The following is a 7,044-nucleotide window of genomic DNA, read 5'->3' as shown; positions in this document are numbered from 1 at the left end:
CAGCTTCAAAAATTAGCTTATTTGAAAAGTATTTTTGATGAAAAATAATTTGTGTATGATTAATTAATTTGAAAAATATTTTTCAAAAATAATTAGTGTTTGATCAAACTTTTAAAAAGTGATTATAAGTGTATTTTTTTCAAAAATATTTTCTCAAAAAAATATTTTTTTCTATTTTTTTAAAACTACTTCTTATACTTCTCCAAGACTGCTTCTGCTCAGAAAAACTTTTTTTTTTCTTTCTAAGCTTAGCCAAACACTTTCCTGTTCTCTAGCTTCTAATTTCACATGACTTTTAACTTGTTTAGTTGTACTTCCTGTTCTTCTTTTAGGACTAGTAATTAGTAATGCTGAATAAGAAATAAGAATGTGGCTGAATTAAATCCGTTCTTTTGTTTTGGATTTTGGAAAGATGGTTTTACTCATTTAGAGCATATTTAATGCTAATGTAAGTTTGCACTTTTGCTCAATTCAAATATACAAGCAGATATCAACTTGCATAAGCCCATGTAACCGATCTAACATATCGGGCCTCCCAATGTAAATTGATTACACTCCGTACAGGTATGCTTACCGGGATTAGCAAAATAATCTGTATAATTTAGTATTATTTTATCATTTGTTTAATTAAAATTTCGTTTCCAATATATGTAATATCATGTGATGATCGGATAGGTCATTTTGAAATTTAGCCTCTATTTTCGTATTTTGAGATTTCGATTAGCTCCTCTTAACGTTTCTCGAATTGCGCGTGTAGTCCGTGTCTTATTCCGGAAAGTATATATGTGAGAAATTGAAGAAGAATGTGAATTTTGCCTTTAAAATGACTTGAGTTGACTACGGTCAACATTTTGTGTAAACGGATCCGGATCAGTGTTTTGACGGTCCCGGTGGATCCGTATCGTGATTTGGGTCTTGGGTGTATACCCGGAATATAATTCGGAAGTCCCTAACTTATTTTGACTCGTTTTGCCAAAAAATAGCATTTTTTGAAAGTTGAAAATTACTAAGTTTGATCGTAAGTTGACTTCTTAGTTAAAAGAGTTCAAATTTTTTATGTTAAAACTTGAAATAGTTCTGTATTGCTATTTGGAACTTGTTTGCAAAATTTGGTTCAATTCGGAATTGATGTGACATGATTTAGACACTTAAACGTGATTCTAATGTTCTTGAGTTTCACTTTGAAAGTTCATTCGTTTTGAGGATTGATTCGATTTAGATGTTATTTTGGTGATTTGATTGCGCGAGCAAGTTCGTATGATGTCATTACACTTATGTGCATGTTTGGTTTAGAGCCCGAGGGGCTCTGGTGAGTTTCGGATAGGCTACATATTGATTTTGGACTTTGGAGATAGCTGATGTCTTCTCTAGTATGGCCTGCATTTGCGAGCATGGGCTAGCTTGGGTGGTTTTGCATTTGCGAGTACTATGTTCGCATTTGCGAACTAGGCAGTGATCGCAATTGCGATCTCAGAGTCGCAATTGCGACTGAGCAGTCTTCGCATTTGCGAAGAAATGGTGCGCAGCGAAGGTTGGAAGTTCGCAATTGCGAAACAAATGTCACATTTGCGACCTTTGTAAGTCTAAGACAGTGTTCGCATTTGCGACCCCTTTCTCGCATTTGTGATGTTCGTAGTGGACTTTTGTTGACTTTCTCAAAAAATAATCTAAATTGAATCTCTTTTATTTGTGGGTAGTTTCTAAAGCTTATTTTGAATCATTTGGTCAATAATTTGCTATATTTAGTTGGTTTGGAGGCTTGTTCAAAAGGCAAGGTCGTGGTTGATTGATTGATTGAGTTGCGAAGTTAGGTAAGGGACTTAGGAACCCTTGAACTATATGTTATATGAATTACGTGTGTAATGGCGTATATGCGAGGTGACGAGTGTATATACACCGTCAAAACAATTGTTTCCATGCCTATTTCATGAATTATCTCATTCCATGCCATAATTGCTTTCTATGCCGTAATTTGGTATTTGTCATTAATTATTCTTGTATTGAATTGTCCGTCCATCCCATGACTCCGTGACTAATTGCTACTTGCCTTTATTGTCTCACTCGCACGCCTTAATTGTCGCGTACTTGACTTGTCTTGTGTGCTTTTGCATTATCTGTATCATTCCTTTGATTAGCACGTGGTTCCTTTATCGCTTTGCTTTCATATCCTTTGATTGTAGAGGTTATTGTAAACTAAGCTATTGGATTGGTTATGTTTGTTGAAATTGTGTTGTGGGTCAGATTGCACGTCACAACAATTGTGATATGGTGGAATAAGGGAGGATTATGATATTGATTCTGATGAGATGGTGGGACCGGGTTGTGCGCCGCAATTGACTGCGTGTGTTGTACTCGTTGTATTGTTGCTATTGCGTTAGTTTTCAACATTCTTATATGGAATTATAAGATCGGTTATTCTGGGTTCTTTGATTACGAGGATTGAGTCAATTTTCATAAATTAACTGTCTTACTTCCATTTCATGTTTTCCTTCCTTGTTATTATTATTATACTTGGTATTTAGCTTAATGTACGCTTATTTTGACATATATTGCCTCGCATTGTGCTTATGTCTCGTATATTTCATATGTATAATATAATGATTTGTGCTAATTTGTGGTATTTCTATGTGTAGGAATTATTCGGATATAATTTGGGATGAAAGTGCGCGAAATTGAGCGAAAATGGGAAGAAAAGGCAAAAGTCCATATTTGGGGGCCACATGCAGCGTGGGCGCTGCTTGTGGTGCACAAACCAGAATGTTGAAAAGTTGAGCGCCGGGGCAAGCGCCCCACGTTGCCCTGGACGCTCAAAACGGGAACATGTCTTATTTCGATTGGGGCTCAATTATTTCGACTCCAAGACGCCCCCAACTCATATAAAAGCCAACCTAAGCCTATTTTGCGAGGGGGAATGTTTTTGAGAATAACTTTTGACCAAGGGATAGAACAGAGCCGCCGTGGAGGTCGTGTTTCATCTTTTATGCCGCCAAACTTAGTAATTGTTATATTTCTTTGTATGATTTATTGTTTTGCTACCATGTCTATGCGGAGCTAAACTTCACGTTCTAGGGTTGTGGTTCTTTCATGACGATTGTTATTCAGATATTGGTTTTGCTTTCTTGATTTATCATATTGGTTTATTTATTCAATCATACGCTTAATTATTTGATTGCTTGATCACCAATTGAATACTATCTACGAATCTAGAATTGAACTCGAAAGTGGGAATTCTAGATTGCTTATAAGATTGAGTAGAGCAAGTTCTTGAACCTTGGCATCGGGGAATGGATTCGCTGTTAGGATAGACATATACCTAATTGTCTTTCTTGGTTGATGTACATGAATTATAATTGTGTTCTTGTTGATTCTAATTCCATAGACATATAGGCGTTAAATTAGCTTGAATAGTCGAGTAATAACTCGACAAATTCTTATGAGTAATATTAACCATGTCAACCAATAAGCTAGATGAATTAGTTAGTCAATTCAATTGAATAAATCAATAGGAATGTTTGATAGCCCATAACCCTAGATCATTTTCATTACATTGATAACATAATAATTTGTTCTTCCTTTGTTCAAAGTTCATTATTTATTTTCTTTTCATTTTAATTAGATTAAGGTCATATGATTCTAGATTTAATTCTTGTTCAGATAATTAGGATAGTCTAATTTAGTTAATAGTTAATCACAAGTCCTCGTGGGTTCGACATCCGACTTTTAGTCACTTTATTACTTGACGACCGCGTATACTTGCATGTGCGTTTGGCCGCACCAAATCTTTGGCGTCATTGTCGGGGACATAGAAATTAGCTATTTTTCTTTATTAGATATTTATTTATCTATTTTATCTATTCGTGTTTTTTTGTTTTAGTTTAATTAGTATTTTTTTATTTATTTTAGCATGGTATCTTGAAATAAAAATTGTTCGAATAATTGTTATTCTTATTTTGATGATCCCTGTTCAAATTGCGGAGGCCTCCACTGATGGAAAAATTGTCAGAATATTCTCGGGAGCGAGTTGTGCGCACAATCTCAATCCTTTGAGTGGAATATTTGTAATATATGTAGTGGTCAAGGTGGTCATTGAGATGGTTGTTCTAATTATTGTTATCGTTCTCTGAGCCCATATTATGATCTTTCTAATAATGTTTTGTGAGTTTGATAGGGGTAATGAATTGCAAGATATGGAACGCGATGCATATATTAGAGATATTTTGAAGCAAGTAGCAGAGCAACAAGATGAACTCAAAAAAGATATGAAAAGATTGAGGGCAGCAATCACAAGAATGAAGACCAATAATGAAGAATTGAATGAAGAAAGCGAGTTCCAACAAGAAGACAATTTTGAAAAAATAAAGATTTTGAGCCATATGTCGCTGGTGGAACAATCCGAAAGATTAGATATATTTGAGGCTCAACGTAAGAAAATTACAAACGAGATGAGATACTTTATAGAAGGAAGAGCTAAATTGGGACAAGAGATCGATAAATTTGGTACTACTATTCACGACTTTGAGGTTCAATTGAATACAAAGGTTGATGCGTCTAACGCGCAACAAAATAGTAATGAGTTGTGTAAAGCTGAAAAGGAGCTTATACGCCAAATTGAGGAGCTAAAAGTGGAGAGTCAATCACTCGAGCATATTTTTGTTGTTGATGCCCATATTGAGAAAAGTACACTGGAGCCATATGAGGAAGTAGATAACATTACTTTGGGAGACTTGAGTGTGTGTGCGTGTATGGGGATGTAAATAGTAGTATAATTCATGAGTTAGGGCGCATTAGACTTCATTCCAATCATTTTTTTACATTGTTTTTTAAATAGTAAGATAGTAATCGAGCCATCTAGGTCCATGGAGGAGTCAAAGAGTGAGGATAAGTGTGCCTATATTCTTGAATTTATTGTACCAAAAAACAAAAATTACATTCCTCGTCTAAAGACCGAGAAGTGCAGAATAAAATATTTATTACTTGGCCTAGTTTTCTTTGTAGCCCCATCAAAAGAGCATAGTAGAAATCTTGAAGCCAAATTAGGGGCCCAATTCATAAGTTCGAGATGAAGGCAAAAAATCGGTCATGTCGTGCCGCGACGTTAAATTAGGCGTTTGTTGGGAGGCAACCCAACTTTACTGCTTTCTTTTATTTTTGTTTATTTAATTTTTCTATTATTTTTGTAGTGTTGTTTTATTTTGTAGGATTATGAGTATAGGAAGAAAAGTCAATGGGAGTATGCAAAAGCGAGCTAAATGGTGAGAACTAAGTTTGGGGTACCCACACAAAGGACCATGCATGGGGGAAGTCTGAGTAACCCGTGAGCCGTTATTGCTTCGGCCTTTGGCCTTTCAGGGAGTTTCTTGTCTACCCTCATTATTATTTTGCTTTATTTGTGCATTGGGCTGCACTCCTTTAAGTATGAGGTGGGGGAATTCCTCTAGATAATTAGTAGTAGTATGTTAGAAAATGTTAACTTTTTATTTTGATTTTAGCTTCTTATTTTTGTTTTCGTAGTTGTGTAGTATTTTAGTAGCTTAATTTATTTATTTTAAATGTGAAAAATAAGAAAGAAAGAAAAAATCAAAAAAGGTAGAAAAATTGGACTCCTCCTAACGATGGATATCTTAGACAATTTTCTTAAGGGATTAAAGTCTAAATAAAATTCCAAAAATATGTCTTTTAGCTTTCTTTAAGTAGTAATAATCCCATGTGATTTTTTACTTTGTGCCTCGGTTCTTTTCCATGGGATGTAGTTTGAACCGGGTAGTAGTTTTTCCTTTTATTTTTTTAATTTTATTATTGTTCGCTTTGTGCTTAATGCTTAATATCTCGTGGCTCAGTGAATACTTGTATTAATTTGATGGTCGGAATGTGACCGTCCCTTAGTGAGTCATGTGCCATGTGTGGTAAGGTTTTTGTGTAGCCCATATTTTTGTGATTGAGTCTAGAACTTGCTCGGTATGTGAGTTGAAACGAAATTTTAGGTGATACTTGATTTGAAGAATGATTTTAGGCCTTCTTTGATCTTTTTGAGCTTTATTGCTTATCACAAATAAAATCTATCCCTAGTTAACCCTTTTGAGCCTATACGATTTTATTTGGCACCCATATTACAAGCTTATACCCCTTTTTATTCTTAATTGACATTATTTTGATCTTTTACCTCTTAAGGCACTTTAATTGTAAAATGAGTGCTAAAAGAAGTAAGAAGGGACTAAGTGTGGGTGACTTTTGAGTGGAACCAATGAAAGAAAGAAGGGTGCACATATTTTGTAAAATAATACACCACTAGCGGAAATTGATAAAGAAAGAAAAAAGGAAGAAAAAATCTGAAAAAAGAAAAAGAAAAAAATAGTAGATGAATAAATATCTTGTTTTTGCTAGTGGAGTGTAAAATGACGATAGTGCTTAAAGAAAAAGGAAATATTGTTAGGGGTGATATTGTTTGTGAAGTTGAAGTTGAATTGAGGAAATATGCGCTTTAAGTTTATTATATGACGTGTTAAAGTGCTTAGGAGGGTGATCTACTATTCCTAAATATATCATACCCGTCCCATAGTCCACATTACAACCTTGAAAAAGTCCTAATTGATTTTAGATAAAGTGAGCTTACATTAGTAGAGATTTACATTAAGGGCAAGCCTATGATACCTTTTTGCATGCATGTGACTTCTTTGTGAGAGTGAGAGATTTTCTTTGATGGATGTGAGTCCTTGAATTGTATTTGATCATGAGATTCGAATGTGTGGATTCAACTTAATCACTTGTTCTTGTTGTGAGGACACATGGTTTCCTGAGGGATGGGTAACATTACTAGACTTCTCTAGGATGTTGGGTGTTCAAGCCATGAGTGCATTAGGACATTGAGTTGGTTTTTGAGGCTAGGATTGTTGTGAGCATGTTTTCTTTGTTTGAGTATTTTTGAAGAATGACACAAGTAAAGGGAAGTGTATGTGATTGCATATGCTAGAGTTTAATTGTTGCCATCAACTATGGTCATTGGTGTAGAGTGCTCAAAGATAAGAGTAATTTGTTGGTTGACTTGAG

Source organism: Nicotiana tomentosiformis, chromosome 1, assembly GCF_000390325.3.
Source record: "Nicotiana tomentosiformis chromosome 1, ASM39032v3, whole genome shotgun sequence".
Lineage (NCBI taxonomy): Eukaryota > Viridiplantae > Streptophyta > Magnoliopsida > Solanales > Solanaceae > Nicotiana > Nicotiana tomentosiformis.
Note: the sequence above shows the minus strand (reverse complement) of the source record.